Genomic DNA, 20,393 nt, shown 5'->3' with positions numbered 1-20,393 from the left:
CCTACAGTCAAGCATGGTGGTGGCAGCATCATGCTGTGGGCTGTTTCTCAGCCAAGGGGCCTGGCCATCTGGTCCGCATCCATGGGAAGATGGATAGCACGGCCTACCTGGAGATTTTGGCCAAGAACCTCCGCTCCTCCATCAAGGATCTTAAGATGGGTCGTCATTTCATCTTCCAACAAGACAACGACCCAAAGCACACAGCCAAGAAAACCAAGGCCTGGTTCAAGAGGGAAAAAATCAAGGTGTTGCAGTGGCCTAGTCAGTCTCCTGACCTTAACCCAATTGAAAACTTGTGGAAAGAGCTCAAGATTAAAGTCCACATGAGACACCCAAAGAACCTAGATAACTTGGAGAAGATCTGCATGGAGGAGTGGGCCAAGATAACTCCAGAGACCTGTGCCGGCCTGATCAGGTCTTATAAAAGACGATTATTAGCTGTAATTGCAAACAAGGGTTATTCCACAAAATATTAAACCTAGGGGTTGAATAATAATTGACCCACACTTTTATGTTGAAAATGTATTAAAATTTAACTGAGCAACATAACTTGTTGGTTTGTAAGATTTATGCATCTGTTAATAAATCCTGCTCTTGTTTGAAGTTTGCAGGCTCTAACTTATTTGCATCTTATCAAACCTGCTAAATCTGCAGGGGGTTGAAGACTACTTGTAGGCACTGTACCTATGTTACATTATATAGGTGATAATACGATTACTGACATCAGGATGCTACAGGTACAGCCTGTTTCACATCATGCATGAATAATGAGCATGCAGAGATATGCAGGGACCAAAAGTGACGAAACATAAAACACATGAATAAGTGGAAAACTGGAATAACAAAGGCAAGCTAGAATAACCTCCTACAACCTAAAGGGTGCTTTACACGCTGCGACATCGCTAACGATATATCATCGGGGTCATGGTGTTTGTAACGCACATCCGGCGTCGTTAGCGACATCGCAGCGTATGACAGCTAGGAGCGACGATCAACGATCGCAAAAATGGCAAAAAACGTTGATCGTTGAACCGTCGCTCCTAATATCGTTGGTGGTGCATGCTGCTGGTTGTTTGTCGTTCCTGCGGCATCACACATCGCTATGTGTGACACCGCAGGAACGACGAACATCTCCTTACCTGCGTCCACCGGAAAAGAAGGACGGCCATTTTGCGGCGGGAACTCCTTAGCATAATCCATATAGGAATATAGCCAGCAGGGTAGGCTAGAATTAGAAGAAAAGTATTAATAATAATAATAATCTATATATATATATATAATTGCCTTATTCTGTCTGTCTGTCTGTCTTGCTCCAAAATGACATCATTACAGTGACAACCGTCGCATTGGCCGCTCGGCTCGGCCCCGCCCCCCGCACACATTGGCCGCCCGGCCGCACCCCATGCACACATTGGCAGCCCGGCCCTGCCCCCCGCACACATTGGCCGCCCAGTACTACCCCCCACACACATTGGCCGCCCGCACACATTGGCCGCCCGGTCCTGCCCCCCGCACACATTGGCTGCACGGCCATGCCCCCGCACACATTAGGCGCTCGGCCCCACCCCCCACACACATTTGGCACGTATACACCTCCCCCCAGGACTACTCCACCTATTAGACACCTCCCCCCAGGACTACTCCACCTATTAGACACCTCTCCCTCCAGGACTACTCCTCCTATTATACTCCTCTCCCCCCAGGACTACTCCTGCTATTATACTCCTCTCTCCCCAGGACTACTCCTCCTATTATACTCCTCTCTCCCCAGGACTACTATTCCTATTATACTCCTCTCCCCCCAAGACTACTCCTCCTATTATACTCCTCACCCCCCAGGACTACTCCTCCTATTATACTCCTCTCTCCACAGGACTACTACTCCTATTATACTCCTCTCCCCCAGGACTACTACTCCTATTATACTCCTCTCCCCCCAGGACTACTCCTCCTATTATACTCCTCTCTCTCGAGGACTCCTCCTCCTATTATACTCCTCTCACCCCAGGACTACTCCTCCTATTATACTCCTCTCTCCCCATGACTACTACTCCTATTATACTCCTCTCCCCCCAGGACTACTCCTCCTATTATCCTTCTCTCCCCCCAGGACTACTCCTCCTATTATACTCCTCTCCCCCAGGACTACTCCTCCTATTATACTCCTCTCCCCCCAGGACTACTCCTCCTATTATACGCCTCTTCCCCCAGGACTACTCCTCCTAATTTACCCCTCTCCCCCCAGGACTACTCCTTCTATTATCCTCCTCTCCTCCCAGGACGACTCCTCCTATTATACTCCTCTCCCCACAGGACTACTCCTCCTATTATACTCCTCTCTCCCCAGGACTACTCCTCCTATTATACTCCTCTCTCCCCAGGACTACTCCTCCTATTATACTCCTCTCCCCCCAGGACTAGTCCTCCTATTATACTCCTCTCTCCCCAGGACTACTCCTCCTATTATACTCCTCTCTCCCCAGGACTACTCCTCCTATTATACTCCTCTCTCCCCAGGACTACTCCCCCTATTATACTCTTCTCCCCCCAGGACTACTCCTCCTATTATACTCCTCTCTCCCCAGGACTACTCCCCCTATTACACTCCTCACCTCCAGGACTACTCCTCTTATTATACTCCTCTCCCCCCAGGACTACTCCTCCTATTATACTCCTCTCCCCCCAGGACTACTCCTCCTATTATACTCCTCACCCCCCAGGACTACTCCTCCTATTATACTCCTCACCCCCAGGACTACTGCTCCTATTATACTCCTCTCCCCCCAAGACTACTCCTCCTATTATACTCCTCACCCCCCAGGACTACTCCTCCTATTATACTCCTCACCCCCCAGGACTACTCCTCCTATTATACTCCTCTCTCCACAGGACTACTACTCCTATTATACTCCTCTCCCCCAGGACTACTACTCCTATTATACTCCTCTCCCCCCAGGACTACTCCTCCTATTATACTCCTCTCTCCCGAGGACTCCTCCTCCTATTATACTCCTCTCACCCCAGGACTACTCCTCCTATTATACTCCTCTCTCCCCATGACTACTACTCCTATTATACTCCTCTCCCCCCAGGACTACTCCTCCTATTATCCTTCTCTCCCCCCAGGACTACTCCTCCTATTATACTCCTCTCCCCCAGGACTACTCCTCCTATTATACTCCTCTCCCCCCAGGACTACTCCTCCTATTATACGCCTCTTCCCACAGGACTACTCCTCCTAATTTACCCCTCTCCCCCCAGGACTACTCCTTCTATTATCCTCCTCTCCCCCAAGGACTACTCCCCCTATTATCCTCCTCTCCTCCCAGGATGACTCCTCCTATTATACTCCTCTCCCCGCAGGACTACTCCTCCTATTATACTCCTCTCTCCCCAGGACTACTCCTCCTATTATACTCCTCTCTCCCAAGGACTACTCCTCCTATTATACTCCTCTCCCCCCAGGACTACTCCTCCTATTATACTCCTCTCTCCCCAGGACTACTCCTCCTATTATGCTCCTCACCTCCAGGACTACTCCTCCTATTATACTCCTCTCTCCCCAGGACTACTCCTCCTATTATACTCCTCTCCCCCCAGGACTACTCCTCCTATTATACTCCTCTCTCCCCAGGACTACTCCTCCTATTATACTCCTATCATAGTCCTCCTATTATACTCCTCTCTGAGGGGTGCGCAGCATGGGGGATGAAGCACGATAGGGGGTGCGCAGCATGGACGGATGAAGCACGATGGGGAGTGCGCAGCATGGGGGGGAAGAAGCACGATGGGGATGCGCAGCATGGGGGGATGAAGCACGGTGGGGGTGCACAGCATGGGGGGATGAATCACGATAGGAGGTTGAAGCATGGGGGATGGAGCATGATGGGGGTGCACAGCATGGAGGATGGAGCACGATGGGGGTGCGCAGCATGGGGGATGGAGCATGATGGGGGGTACGCAGCTTGGGGGATGGAGCATGATGGGGGTGCACACCTCCCCCCAAAACACACACACACACACACTGCCACACACGCACCACACAACACACCACACACACTGGGAACCACAAACACCGCCCTACACAGACACACACACACAACACTCAACACACAAACACCGCGGTACACATAAATATACGCACACACCGCGCAACACACACACTGCACAAAACATACCTCCCCAAAACACACACATGCACCCCACACACAAACACCCACACAAACCGCGCAACACGCACAGCATCACACACACACAACACTGCAGACACACAGCGCTCCACAAACAATGCAACACACACAACGCAACACACAAACAACACCGCTCTCACACACCCCAATACCCAGACAAAACCAAGAACATTTACAGCGCCCTAAACAAACACTTGGCAACTGCACACAACAACATCTATATATATAAGAAAAATCATACATTAACTACACAATAAATTCTAGAATACCCGATGCGTTAGAATCGGGCCACCATCTAGTAATAATAATAATAATAATTATAGCCCCACCCGGGATGTGATAAGACAGAGAAATTGAGCAAGTGAGAACACCAGATAACCTCAGAACTAAAGGAGAGAATCAAAGGTAAAAGACCATCAGCATTTGGCTAGGCACTGACCAGAGAAGGAAACTGACCACGCAGCATAAGGTCACTGGATCGAGTCCTGAACCTGAGCCTGACACATTATGTGCTGAAAATGAGACATAACAGACTGTTATGTATGCTAAGGAATATATGCCCAAACAGTAAAGAGTATGCAAATGGTAACAGGGGGAAATTGTGTCCATATTGTGAATCCATCCTCCTCCACTGAAAAGGTCAACATTTATATTAAAGCAAAATACATGTCAGTAGGTGTATGCCGTACTGGCTTTACTAATGTTAATGAAAGATGCACTTGCCACTGTAATATGAGGTGGCTTACATGGTGGTGGTAGATCCTCCAAGCCTGTTGGACTTAGTGGACACGCAGGCGCCGACGCAGCAGCCAGGTGGAGCATACGAAACACAGAAGGTAAGGTGCAAAAATAATAATTTAATAGAGTACAGAAACACAGACAAAGAAACTGACAGGTAGCAGGAATACTGAACAAAACACACAAATATTTTGAACAGCTTGAGCAGGGATACAAACAACTGTAAATTGGGTTGCTGACAAACAGGTAGCAGGATCAATGACAAGAGCAGGCGGATGAGAGGATTCCTGAGCACATGTAGCAGAGTTACTGATGGGTGGAGTCCGGAAAAAGAGTGACAGATGACTGCTAGTGTGACGCCCTGGCAAAACCAGGTAGTCACAAATAGGCCCCTGCCTAACACCTTCCCTCATTAGGAAACACACAGCCAACCAAGAAAACCCTAGTCAACCCCCTTAGGGACAGACAGACACACCAGTGGGCGTGACCAGGTGGTTGGGACACGCCCACCCAGGGGTCCAGACAGCCTGATGAGGGAAAACAAGTCAGTTAAGTCTGTAGTTCAGTTTGGAGAGGAGTGTGGGCTGGAGCTAGGGGTAGCTCCAGCAATAAAGTCCAAGTTGAACGGTACCAGGGTAGGAGCCCTGGTGCCTTGGCTAGGAGGCAGACGGTGGTCTCCGTCAGCAGGAGAGGGAAAGATGGCTCAGTGGAACCGAGGTGGACCGGGCCAGGGTTGGAGCCCGCCGGTACCGACACGGTGAACTGACCCTGAAACCGTAGCACAAAGGGGGGTACTCGGACCCTGAAGCCAGGAACCAGAAACAAGTGGAACTGGTTAATTAACCAATTGAGGCCAGGACTAGAGGTCCTGTCCCACCCAAAGTCCCTTATAGAAGACAACAGCCCACCGATTAGGGATAAGAGGTCACCGCCAAGGCCCATAGAACCCACGGGCCAGCGTCTGCGGGCACGGCTCCTTAGGCCACATCCAGCCGGGAGCGGACTCCTGAGTTTTATACTGGGAAAGTCCACCTTACACAACAGTGCAGGAAAAGGATAGAGACCACCAGCCAGGTGGGGGATCCCGAACGCAACCGGCCACGGCACCGGCCACCACCACCTTGGTTTACCAGAGGCTTGTGTGTTTTACAAACAGTGAGTACACCAGCACCCCCTGCGATCGTCATCCCCCTGCACCAGAGCCATCAGGTCCCGGGGCCACCATCCCTGCCCACAGAGAGGTTAACAACTTGCTGCACAACATCTCCCCCGGGTGCCTTGTAACAGCAGCGGTGGTGTACCACCTCACCACACACCGTGGGTGGCATCACGAACCTATTACGGCCTAGCCCGTACATCTATGTCCCCCATTTCATTCGGCGTGTCCGCGAGACCCCCGGGTCCGGAGACCCTCGAGCCACTACTCCTGAAGGCCCGGATCCGAGCAGCGTCGGCTGCTGGCACGGGGGCGGCACACCCGGAAGCTTTGCTTTACTTACCCATCCACTTACCTTGTGGAAGTGCGCCTTGTATTGGACAGTCAGCGGTGATCCGTTGCCAAATTTTCAGAAATCACCATTTTGGTCGCCATTTTGGTGCGAAAAACTACAGCTCAGCGTCTTCTTCCCCGCAAAAAGGGCGCAAAAAACGAAGTCCTGCACCCTAGGAACGCGGCCAGAAAGCGAAGCCGGAAGTCGCAAAACGAAATTAGCAGGCCTAAAAGAGGAGTGCCAGCAAAAGAGGGGAGCAGCGGGAAGATGTCCGCGCCTAACCCCGATGGCGGAATGGCGCCGGCCGCTGGAACGGCGGCGCCTGCGGATGGGGCAGATGATGGGAATGTAGCGGCTCTCGCACCGGTCGCAGGAGCAGGGGGAGCTGTGGCCCCGGCGGTCACCCAGGTAATGCCGATCTCCTTGCCATACGCGCCCGGTGCTGCCTGGCTACCCCAGTATGACGGGAAGCCCGATGCCCTGCAGATGTTCAGAAAGAAAATCTGTACTATCCTTGATTTGTATGCCATGACCGGCAAGCAGCGTGCATCTGTGGTACTCGGGCAGCTGACCGGCGCCGCTGAGCAGGAGGTGGAGACCTGGGCAGACGCCGACCGAGTCTCGGTAACTGCCATTTTCGACAAACTGCAAGTCGCTTTTGAGACCCCTACTGAAGCGGAGCTGCGGATGCAGTTTTATAATTGCCAACAGCGCCCACAGGACAGCATCCGAGACTAAAGCGGGCTTTACACACTACGAGATCGCTACAGCGATCTCGTTGGGGGTCACGGAATTTGTAACGCACATCCGGCCGCTGTAGCGATGCCGTTGCGTGTGACACCTATGAGCGATTTTGCATCGTCGCAAAAACGTGCAAAATCGCTCATCGGCGACACGGGGGTCCATTCTCAAATATCGTTACTGCAGCAGTAACGAAGTTGTTCTTCTTTCCTGCGGCAGCACACATCGCTCAGTGTGACACCGCAGGAACGAGGAAGCTCTCCTTACCTGCCTCCTGGCCAGAATGCGGAAGGAAGGAGGTGGGCGGGATGTTCGTCCCGCTCATCTCCGCCCCTCCGCTTCTATTGGGCGGCGGTTCAGTGACACTGCTGTGACGTCGCTGTGACGCTGAACGAACCGCCCCCTTAGAAAGGAGGCGGTTCGCCGGTCACAGCGACGTCGCAGGAAAGGTAAGTAGTGTGACGGGTCCGGGCGATGTTGTGCGACACGGGCAGAGATTCGCCTGTGTCGCACAACCGATGGGGGCGGGTACGCACGATGGCGATATCGGTACCGATATCGCAGTGTGTAAAGCGGCCTTTACCCCTGAGGCTGCAGACGGCCCTACGCACCCTGAAGCAGATGGACCCTATTAATGAGACAGAGAGCAACAAAATGCTGGTGGAACAGTTCCTGCAAGGACTGGGGTCCACCGAAGATCATAAACAACTACGGCTGTGGTCTCTGGAACACGTGGACTTGAGCTTTGCGGTTCTAAAAGAAAGAGCCATTAAAGCGCTGCAGACTGTCGATGCTGGTGCCGCTGACCCGCCACCCTGGCTGGCTGACACCGCTTCCGTCTCAGTAGCGCCCCCTTGTTGGCCCTGCCAGCTCCTGCAGCAGCCGGGACCTCGAAGGACCTGTTGTCGCAAGTACAGCGCTTGAGTGATGATGTCGCCAGGATCCTCGCCTCCTTACAGCTACCACCGAAAGCCAAGCCAGCGGAGAAGATACAGCTCGCTGACAGCCCGGAGGAAGTCCCGTGGATGCAGCGGAGGAGGAACAATGACAGCCGGTATGGACCACCCGTCTGCTACAAGTGTAACAAGACTGGTCACTACTCTCGCCGGTGCCCTTTAAACAAGCAACCCCTGAGGCCAAGGGACAATCCTCAGGAATAGACCCTCAAGGCCCAGCCGACTGGTGTGATCGATACGTTGGAGGCCGCCCCATCATCTCCCTCGCTGTGGACGGTATCCCAACCTACACCCTTCTCGACACCGGTTCGCAGGTAACAACTATGCCTTATATGCTGTACAAGCAATACTGGTCCGATAGTGAGCTCAACCCCCGAACCTCAGTTTGACCATCATTGCAGCTAACGGACTCCCTATGACCCAGGTGGGGTTTAAGGAGGTAACCTTGAAAGTGGGGCGGGTAGAGCTGAAGCACCAAGGGCTAATTGTGGTGCAAAACGACCCTAGTGACCGTACCCCAAAAATAGTCCTGGGGACCAACGTGATCGAAAACTGCATGGGAGAAGTGCTGCACCTATTGCAACAACTGTCTGTCACAGCAGGAGGGAGGCAGCAGAGGGCTTTACAACGTGAAATCCGGGCCCTACTGCAGCGGCAGCAAGTGAACATGTCAGGTGGAGAGATTGGTGGTGTGCGAGTGATGGATGTGACACCTCTAGTGGAGCCTCCGCGGAGCGAGATGATGATCTGGTGTAGAGTGGCTGTGGGACCCCGTGGACAAGATTACCCGGCAGTGGTGGAGCCTCTGCCTTCTGAGCATTGTCCCACAGTGATGGCAGCCAGAGGGGTGATTGATGTCAAGAAAGGACGGGTGCCCGTGAGAGTGATGAACTGCAGAGAGGAAGAGGTCAGGCTACCCCGCTACGCCACCATTGCTAAGTTATTCACTGTAGATGCAGATGCCATCCACGCAGCAACCTCCACTATGACCGCACCCCAGCCAAGCAGTGATACCCCATCCAGACAGCTAGAAGAGTGGTGCCAGGAGTTACATGTAGGCACCGAATCCACACCCACACATCACAAGGAAGGGGTGTACAGGGTAGTGCAAGAGTATGAGCAGGTATTTAGCAAACACCCGTTAGATTTTGGGAGGATTAAGGGGGCTCAGCACCATATTCCCACCGGCACACACCCACCTATCAAGGAGAGGTACAAGCCAATCCCACCTGCACATTACCAGTGCGCCAAAGATATGTTGAGAAACATGAAGGAGGCAGGGGTCATCCGTGATAGTTGTAGTCCCTGGGCAGCTCCGTTGGTCCTGGTGAAGAAGGACGGCACTATGAGAATGTGTGTGGATTACCGAAAAATTAATCAGATAACGCATAAGGATGTGTACCCTCTCCCCCGCATTGAAGATTCGCTGGCCGCATTGAAGACAGCTAATTATTTCTCTACTCTTGACCTCAGTAGTGGCTACTGGCAGGTGTCAGTTGCGTTGGAAGATCGCGAGAACATTGCGTTCGCTACCCCGATGGGAATCTGTGAGTTCAACAGCATGCCTTTTGGGCTGTGTAACGCCCCGGGAACCTTTCAGAGGCTCATGGAGTGCTGCTTGGGACATCGCAACTTCGACTCGGTCTTGTTGTACCTGGATAATGTTATCGTCTACTCCAAGACGTATGAAGCTCATCTAGAACACCTCGCGGAAGTGTTTGAAGCCCTCTCCAAGTACGGGATGAAATTGAAGCCCTCTAAGTGCCACCTGTTGAAGCCCAGAGTGCAGTACCTCGGACATGTGGTGAGTGTCGAAGGTGTGGCCCCAGACCTTGAGAAGATCACTGCCATCCAGAGTTGGCCGCAGCCCACCACGGTTAAGGAAGTGCGACAGTTCCTGGGCCTGGTGGGCTACTACCGTCGCTTCATCAAGGGATACACCAAGATGGCTGCTCCCATGCAGGATCTCCTCGTGGGACAGACTAAGAATGGCAAGACTCCCGGACCCCCATTTGCCTGGGGTGAGAAGCTCGAGGAATCCTTCCAGTGACTGAAGATGGCCCTAACTGGAGAAGAATGGCCTATCCCGACTATGGCCTCCTGTTCATTCTCTACATGGACGCCAGCACAGTGGGCTTGGGTGCTGTCCTGTCCCAGATGCAAGATGTCAGGGAAAAGTTGATTGCCTATGCAAGCAGGAAGCTCCGGCCGACAGAGAGGAACCCCGAGAACTACAGCTCTTTCAAGTTGGAGTTCCTGGCACTCGTCTGGGCGATAACTGAGAGGTTCAAACTCTACCTGGCATCGGCAAAGTTCACCGCCTATACAGATAACAATCCTTTAACACACCTGGACACAGCAAAACTGGGGGCCCTGGAACAACGCTGGGTAGCCTGGCTAGCCAACTACGACTTCACCATTAAGTTCAGAACCGGCCGTAAGAACACCAATGCGGATGCCTTGTTCCGGATGCCGCACCTACCTGATGAAGGGGTGGATGAAGATGGGTTGGAGGAAATCGAGCTGCCTGCATTCCACCAACCAAGGGATGAAAGGCTTTATGTTGGCCAGCAGCAGGCGAACTTTGACCCGTTACCTCGCCATGGGTGGCGAGAAGCCAAAGATCAGAAACCCGCGGTCCGGTTAGTCAAAACAATGATTTCTCAAGATGCTTCCAGGCTAGAGCCTACTGCCCTCTCCTAAGTGCAACGGTTATGGAGAGAGAGGGACCGCCTCTACTTGCAACAAGGCAAGCTGTAACGGGGATTAATCAACCCGAAGACTTACGAGAAAGTCCGCCAGCTGGTGGTGCCACAAGCATACGTACCTATGGTTCTAAAGGCTTATCATGACGGGGCCGGACATTTCGGCTGGAAGAAGCTGGAGATGCTGCTGAGGGAGCGCTTCTACTAGAGCGGGATGAGAGAGTCCGTAGAGGCCTGGTGCAGAGAGTGTGGTCCCTGTGCGCTGAGAAGACGGGACGAAACCAGTCAAAAGGCCCCACTGCAGCCAATTGTTACTCGCCAGCCATTGGAGCTGGTTGCCATGTGAAGCTCACGCCTAGTCGGAGCAGATATACGTACGCCTTGACCATCGTGGACCACTACTCCAGGTTTATGGTGGTAGTCCCTGTCAAGGATCTAACAAGTCGCACTGCAGCAAGAGTCTTCCAGGCGTACTTCTGCCGACCGCACGGGTACCCGGAGAAGGTGCTTACGGATCGGGGCCCGGACTTTGAGGCAGAGGTTTTCCAAGAATTCTGCAACTTATATGGGTGCAAGAAAATCAGGACCACGGCCTACCATGCCCAGACTAACGGAATGTGTGAGAAAATGAATCATCTGGTTCTTAATCTCCTCAAGACCTTGCCTCTGGAAGAGAGAAACTTGTGGCCCGAGAAACTGCCCGACCTAGTGGACATGTACAACAATATTCCCTGCGGTTCCACGAAGTGCACGCCTGCATACCTGATGAGAGCCCGGCCTGGGAAGTTGCCGGTGGACCTAGACTTGGACATTGAAGTACCTGAGACCATCTCCCCCACCGCCAATTGGGACGTCAAGCGCCAGAAGCAGTATCGGCAGATTCAGGAATATGTAGAGAAGAACCTGTGCCAGAACAGAGAGAGGCAAGAGCAGTATTTTAACAGGCGGGCTCGGGCTGCTCCCTTTGGACCCGGAGATGTGGTACTGAAGAGGAAGAGAAGGACGCACAAGCTGGACGACCAGTGGAAAAGAACCCCTTACGTTATCCAACCCACTGGATGGGAAGACCAGAAAACATACCTTGTCAGTCGAGATCAGGGAAGAACTACGGCCACTGTTTCCAGGGACCACCTGAAGAAGTGCTCAGAATCCCTAAGGGGGGTGGAAGAGATCCTCCCTCCTACACCGAATGTGGAGCAAAAGAAAGAGGTGATCCACACCGTGATGGGTGATTTTCCGGCTGATTGGCCTATGCAGAATGGAGCGGTGATTGTTCCCGTTATCATGTTCCCACAACCTGTGGAAGAAAGCGAGCCAGAAAAGCCTGTCAGCAGTGTGCCAACACCAGCGCCCAGGGATGTACCTACACCCCGTCCCCGTAGGTCTCTGCCAGCCATACCTGACGTTGGGGAAGAGGGGTCTGCACCCATCCATGTTCCATGTGAACCTAGAGGGCCCAGAAGGTCCACGCGCCCTAACTTGAGCCAGCCACCACTTAGGTACAGGGAGACCGCAATCTAGTGAGTGGTGTCTGTGCATTGTGTAAATACGAGTGTGAATGAATACCAATCAACCAAGCCTGTCACCAGATTCAGATGTTTAGGTAGCGGTTCCTGGCTACCCACAAGTTCAGTCCCCGTTGGGACCGTCTGATGTCCCGTTTCTGCAGTTAAAAAGTTAAAAACAAAGACAATGGCTGAGAACTTGCAGGCCAACCCATAAACTATTGGGCCTTGTAAATACTCCCCAGACCGACCTTTTCAACAAACTGCAGTGTCTGGAGAGGCTGGTTGGAGGATGGGCCTGCGGAAGAGTCGGCCGAGGCCCAGTCACCAGCAAAACCGGTAACTACCCTCCGGGTCAGGGGTCCCTTGGACGTGGGGCCCTTGAAAAAGGACTGCCGGGTAAGGAACTTTTTACCCGGCCTGTTTGGGCAACACCCAGACCTTCCCTGGACTTGGGCAAGGGGTGCCAACCTGTGTTTTAGTGGTGGCACCAGGGCTAGGTTTTTTTGGGTGGGTGAAGTGAAAAGGACCCGGTCCGTCCCGTCCCGTCCCGGTTATGTATGTGCAACGTTTAAGAAACATGCCTCCCGTAAGGGAAGAAAACAAAAATATTCTTGAAATGTAAATATGTTATTATATTTGTAAAATGTTTTACCCGTTTTATCTCTTTGCAGTAAAAATAAACCGGTGGTGGTCGGACAGCCCGTGGACAGTCTGTGTTTAACCAAGGGGGAGTGTGACGCCCTGGCAAAACCAGGTAGTCACAAATAGGCCCCTGCATAACACCTTCCCTCATTAGGAAACACACAGTCAACCAAGAAAACCCTAGTCACCCTCCTTAGGGACAGACAGACACACCAGTGGGCGTGACCAGGTGGTTGGGTTGGGTCCAGACAGCCCGGGGCGGGAAAACAAGTTAGTTAAGTTTGTAGTTAAGTTTGGAGAGGAGTGTGGGCTGGAGCTAGGGGTAGCTCCAGCAGTAAAGTCCAAGTTGAACGGTACCAGGGTAGGAGCCATGGTGCCTTGGCTAGGAGGCAGACGGTGGTCTCCGTCAGCAGGAGACGGGAAGACGGCTCGGTAGAACCGAGATGGACCAGGCCAGGGTTGGAGCCCGCCGGTACCAACACGGGGAATCGACCCGGAAACCGTAGCACAAAGGGGAGTACTCGGACCCTGAAGCCAGGAACCAGAAACAAGTGGAACTGGTTAATTAACTGATTGAGACCAGGACTAGAGGTCCTGTCCCACCCAAAGTCCCTCATAGAAGAAAACAGCCCACCGATTAGGGATAAGAGGTCACCGCCAAGGCCCATAGATTCCACGGGCCAGCGTCTGCGGGCACGGCTCCTTAGGCCACATCCAGCTGGTAGCAGACTCCTGAGTTTTATACTGGGAAAGTCCACCTTACACAACAGTGCAGGAAAAGGATAGAGACCACCAGCCGGGTGGGGGATCCCGAACGCCTCCTAGAGGGTTTTGGGATCAAGACCTTTGGGTGGTGGGTGAAGGGAGAGTACTCCAGGTACAAAACGTTAAAGCCAGATCCTCCTTTGCATGAGAAGATTGTTTATGTTTAAAGTGTTCAAAATAAAAAGTGTTAACCTGTTTCACGTTGCAGCCCGAGGACGTGCTGGAATGAACCAAGGGGGAATGTAGCACCCCTAAGGTCATCAGGGAGCTACAAGGTACTGCATCCCCACCAGGATGCAGGGCCTACCCCCCAGGAACACGGAAGAACAATGCCGGTAACAACACAAACATTCCAGATAATCCCTGTTTTTTCCCCAATTCCTCCACAGACTGGTACCAGGCTAGGGTAGGACCAATGGATGGCTGCTTGGAAGTGGAGCCAATCCAGTCCACTAGACGAACAGGTGGGAGGGACAGACAGTGACAGTCAGACAGTAGTCTGTAGGGTTCGGTGACAGAGCGAAGAAGCGAGCAGACGCACTGACAGGAGTGTGACAGTGACCTGGGGGCCCAGGCGGTTGGTTGCCGGTGGATTACGGTGGAGTAGTCCCGGAACCTCAGCACCGACGGGGTACAGAATCCTAGGTCAGGCAAACGCTCCAAGGAGACCTGATAAAATCTGCACAATGAGGGGACCATCAAGGACCTCACTGACCTTGAAGTTCGGAACACGGTAGCAACGGGAGAACCGGGGAACAGGACCAGAGACTCAGACTCCACGGGTTCACGCTACCGTCATACGGACTGCCATTAAGAGGCCACCAGGAGGGGACCCCCAGCCGCTCCAAGCCACGGGGACCCACCAACCAAAGAGAAGTGCAAGGGAAAGAAGCCACCAGGTGACTAAACCGGCACTGGGACTAAGAGGACCTGCTGTCAATACTAGTCTTCCTCGGGGTGACCAGTTTACATCTTGCCGTGAGTAAAGGAACCAGTTACACTGCAACCCCTTGTGTGGCCTGTCTTCTTTCTACACCCATCTACATCACCTATCCTCTGGGGCCTGGCCCTGACATCCAGGCTGCCACTAACACCAGCCCCAGTAGTGAAAACTGTGCAGCGGTGGCTCTATCCACATAGCCGCAAACCGCAAGTGACGCCACGTGATAAACTCCATATAACCCTGTAAATATACCCCTTTTTTCAAAAAGCACCCAGGGCACGGAACCGGGCAACGGCCACCAAGTGACATTCCCCAGTTATACACCGCCCGGGACCGAGTACCCTATAACCCTGGGCAACACACATAACACCTGAAAGCGGCTACAAGACAAAAAGTGCAAGACCCAGGGCAGGTTGCAGACAGGACTCAGGAGTGCATCAGAAGCCAAGAGGCAACACAAGATACAGATCCAGCGCAGTCCCTCAGAGTCCTTGAGGCCCTTACATAGCCTAAAGAAATTAAAAAATGAAACACACCAGGCCACCTGCAAATCCTGACATGGAGCAGAGCCCAAACCAGGGGCAGGAGAGTAACAGCTACATCATAAAATGGAGAGTCATTTCTGTTATCGGGAGGGGAGGGGGGGCAGTGCACAAGCGCACTTTAATGACAGTACTCGACTTAAAATGAAACTGTACTTTCAACACAGTTTGCATAGATTTATAGCACAAAGGAATATAAGAATCTTTATAATATACCTTTTGAATATGTATAATCTTTATAATATACCTTAACAGATAAATCAGCTTTCTTCCCTCCCAACTGACCAGACACTTCTTTCTCTCCCTCTGCCTCCTGAACACTACTACATCAACTCTGAAAACAACCTGTTTCAATTTGTTTGTTCATACACAGCATGTGTCAGGTGAACTAAGAGGTCTTTCCTTGTGGAGAAGATCGTAATTTTGAAGTATTTTTGTTTTTATTTAACTTGTGCATAGAAAAGTCCAACGTTTCAACCTTAATTCAGGTCTTTATCAAGGACATTCTAAAACACAGTCAATGATTGAAGTTTGCTAGGCAATGGTTGTTGCATCAGATAAAGGTGGTTTATAAGGTGGTATACCTTGTAATACTGTATATCGGGAATAGGGACACAAAGGTCCAAGGGACTGATAAGTTGGCTCTTTATAGTTTAAAGAGCCAACTTATCAGTCCCTTGGACCTTTGTGTCCCTATTCCGGATATACAGTATTACAAGGTATACCACCTTATAAACTACCTTTATCTGATGCAACAGCCGTTGCCTAGCAAACTTCAATCATTTACTGTGGAGCGTCCTTGATAAAGACCTGAATTAAGGTTGAAACGTTGGACTTTTCTATGCACAAGTTAAATAAAAACAAAAATACTTCAAAATTACGATCTTCTATTTTTGGAGTGTGCCAGAGCTTTGTTCTATAGTTGATACTCCATTTTTCTCCGAGCACCCACTTACTGAGTGAGCCAGGGTTATCTTACCTCATTTCCTTGTGGAGAGTGACATGTCTGACATGCCAGTGTAATGAGACTAAGGCTGTGTCCACGGTAGAATGTTGCTGCGGATTTTTCTGCATGAAAATCTGCGACTTTCGCGGCAAATCCGCACCTTTTTTTTGCCGCGGATTTACCGCGGAATTGCCGTGGATTTTGATGCAGATTTTTTTTTTTTTCCAATTCTGAAGCCAAAATACGGATCAAAATCCGCAACAATAATTGACATGCTGCAGATTTTTCCGGATCAAAATCCGCAGCATGGACACAGCATTTCCAAAATGCCATTGAAATGGCTTGGAAGTGCCGCTGCTGCAGATTTTCGGAAAATCCGCGGCTTTTCCGTGAGAAATCCGCGGCAAAATCCGCGCATTTTCCGCAGCGTGGACACATGGCCTTATAGGCCATGCAAATTGCTCTTCAGAGAAAAAGAATTGAAGTCTAGTGCGACCTATAGGATCTAACAATCCTAGAAGTCAATATCAACCCTTTAATGAGCTTTACCTATTAAAATTCTTTCCATTTTCAATAATGTATTTTTATTTTATGTACTGCTTGTTGCTTAGGTTATCGACTACCCTACGTTCTCACGGTGAAAGAATACTTAGGAAAGGAATGTGAACCACTTGCAGGCTCTATGCTTTAGTTTGCAACCACTGATTTGAAACTGTCTAGATAGCTGGGTCCATCCACCTTCTTTGACCCTGTGCTTTGCTGTGAAAGCAAAGCCGACTCTACCTGCAGCATGGGAGAGTTCATATCCGCGGTTACACTATGCCTCTGGTTCAAACAGTGGCGTAACTAGAGTTTGATGGGCCCCGGACCCCAGTGCAAAGTTCAGACCTGGGCCCCCCCTCCACATACACCGACATTTGGGGTACGGGATAATGACACTAACACTCGGGGTACAGGATAATGATGATGACACTTGGCTCTTACCCACAGCACCCAGATTTCCTATGATCTGAAATCCCTCTATCAGCACCCTGCTTTCCTATGTTCTGATATCCATCTTGTCCTCGGCACCCAGCTTCCCCATTCTCTGCTATACATCTTTCCCTCAGCACCCAGCTTTCCCATATCAGAGCATGGTCAAGCTGGGTGCTGAGAGAAGATGCATACCAGAGCATGGGAAAGCTGGGTGCTGAGGGAAAGAGCCTTTTTCCCTCAGCACAAAACGTTCCCATCCCCTGATTATATCTTTGTCCCCCCTTGTATATAGTTCTCCAAATACAATAATGGCCCCAACATTGCCTTCCATATAGTATAGAGGGTCCCACATAACCCTTCATATATTAGAATACATTTCCATAGTCCTCCATGTATTATAATGCATTTCCCATAGTTCTCCATGCATTATAATTCACCCCATAGTACTCAATATCTAATACTGCACCCCATAGTCCTCCATATATTATAATGCACCCCCATAATCATCCATGTATAAAGTAGCCATTCAATTATCATGAATTTCTCATAGTCCTCCATGTATTATAATTCACTCCATAGTACTCAATATATAATACTGCACCACATAGGCCTCCATATATTATACTGCACCACATAGTCCTCCATATATTAAAATGCAGCCCTATAGTCCTCCATGTATAAAGTAGCTGTCATAGCCCTCCAATTATCATCATGAATTTCTCATAGTTCTCCATGTATTATAATTCACCCCATAGTTCTCCATATATTATAATTCACCCCATAGTTCTCCATATATTATACTGCACCACATAGGCCTCTATATATATGATAATGCAGCCCTATAGTCATCCATGTATAAAGTAGCCGTCATAGCCCTCCAATTATTATAATGAATTTCTCATAGTTCTCAATATATTATAATTCAGCCCATAGTACTCCATATATTATACTGCACCACATAGTCCCCAATGTTTTATAATGCACCCCCATAGTCCATGTATAAGGTAGGCTCCATAGTCCTCCATATATTATAATGTAGCCCCCATAGTCCTATATGTATTATAACGCAACCCCATAAAACTTCATATTGTATTATGCAGCCCCATACTCCTCCATGCATAATGCACCCCTATATTCCATGTAAAAGGTGTCCTTCATTTTGTATTATGCAGCCCCCCCAGACCTCCATATATAATAATGCAGCCAGCCTCCCCAGTCCTCCATGTATAATAATACAGCCAGCCTCTCCAGCCCTCCATGTATAATGTAGCAGCCAGCCTCTTCAGGCCTCCATGTATAACAATGCACCCAGCCTCCCCAGGCCTCCATGTATAATATAGCAGCCAGCCTCTTCAGACCTCCATCTCTAATAATGCAGCCAGCCTCCCCAGTCCTCCGTGTATAATAATGCGTGCAAGCCTCCCCAGTCCTCAATGTATAATAATACAGCCAGCCTCCCCAGGAGTCCATGTATAATATAGCAGCCAGCCCCCACCCCAGACCTCCATGTATAATAATGCAGCCAGCCTCTCCAGACCTCCATGTATAATAATGCAGCCAGCCTCCCCAGTCCTCCATGTATAATAATGTATCCAGCTTCCCCAGGCCTCCATGTATAATATAGCAGCCAGCCTCTCCAGGCCCCCATGCATAATAGAGCAGCCAGCCTCTCCAGGTCTCCATGTATAATATAGCAGCCAGTCTCCCCAGGCCTCCAGATATAATGCAGCCTCTCCAGGCCTCGATTTATAATATAGCAGCCAGCCTCTCCAAGCCTCCATGTTTAATATAGCAGCCATCCTCTCCAGGCCTCCATGTGCAATATAGTAGCCAGCCTCCCCAGGCCTCCATGTATAATGTGGCCTCCCCAGGCCTCCATGTATAATACAGCCAGCCTCTCCAGGCCTCCATGTATAATGCAGCCTCTCCAGGCCCCCATGTATAATATAGCAGCCAGCCTCACCAGGCCTCCATGTTTAATATTGCAGGCCAGCCTCCCCAGGCCTCCATGTAGAATATAGCAGCCAGCCTCCCCAGGCCTCCATGTATAATGCAGCCTCCCCAGGCCTCCATGTATAATGCAGCCTCTCCAGGCCTCCATGTATAATAATGCAGCCTCCCCAGACCTCCATGTATAATTCAGTCTCTCTAGGCCACTATGTATAATAATGCAGCCTCCCCAGACCTCCATGTATAATGCAGCCTATCCAGACCTCCATGTATAATGCAGCCTCCCCAGACCTACATAATGCAGCCTCTCCAGGCCTCCATGGATAATGTAGCCTCTCCAGGCCTCTATGTATAATGCAGCCTTCCCGTGCCTCCATGTATAATGCAGCCTACCCAGACCTCCATGTATAATGCAGCTTTCCCAGGCCTCCATGTATAATGCAGCCTGCCCAGACCTTCATGTATAATGCAGCTTCTCCAGACCTCCATGTATAATTCAGCCTCTCCAGGCCTCCATGTATAATGCAGCCTCTCCAAACCTCCATGTATAATGCAGCCTCTCCAGACCTCCATGTATAATGCAGCCTATCCAGGCCTCCATGTATAATGCAGCCTCTCCAGACCTCCATGTATAATGCAGCTTCTCCAGACCTCCATGTATAATGCAGCCTCTCCAGGCCTCCATGTATAATGCAGCCTCTCCAAACCTCCATGTATAATGCAACCTCTCCAGACCTCCATGTATAATGCAGCCTCTCCAGGCCTCCATGTATAATGCAGCCTTCCCAGGCCTCCATGTATAATGCAGTCTCCCCAGACCTCCATGTATAATGCAGCCTCTCCAGACCTCCATGTATAATGCAGCCTCTCCAGGCCTCCACGTATAATGCAGCCTCCCCAGGCCTCCATGTATAATGCAGCCTCTCCAGGCCTCCATGTATAATGCAGCCTCCCCAGGCCTCCATGTATAATGCAGCCTCTCTAGGCCTCCATGTATACTGCAGCCTTACCAAGCCGCTGGCCACCGTGTACTCACTAATTTATATTAAAAAAACAAGTACTCACCCTCTCTCTTCCTTCCACCGCTGCTGTCCTCATCTCTCTCCTCGTTCCCCAGCCGCTGCTCTGTTCTCACCGCTTTCCTCTTCCACCGCTGCTCGTCCTCCCCTCTCCTCGTTCTCCCGATGCCCCGGTCGGCGTCCTCCCGTCCTGCGCTCTGTGCACTCAGCACAGCAGTCGCATGGGAGTGACATCACCACGCACAGGGGGAGAATGATGATGCATAGCGCGGCACCGGCCGCG

The sequence above is a fragment of the Anomaloglossus baeobatrachus genome, chromosome 1 (genome assembly GCF_048569485.1).
Source record: "Anomaloglossus baeobatrachus isolate aAnoBae1 chromosome 1, aAnoBae1.hap1, whole genome shotgun sequence".
Lineage (NCBI taxonomy): Eukaryota > Metazoa > Chordata > Amphibia > Anura > Aromobatidae > Anomaloglossus > Anomaloglossus baeobatrachus.
Note: the sequence above shows the minus strand (reverse complement) of the source record.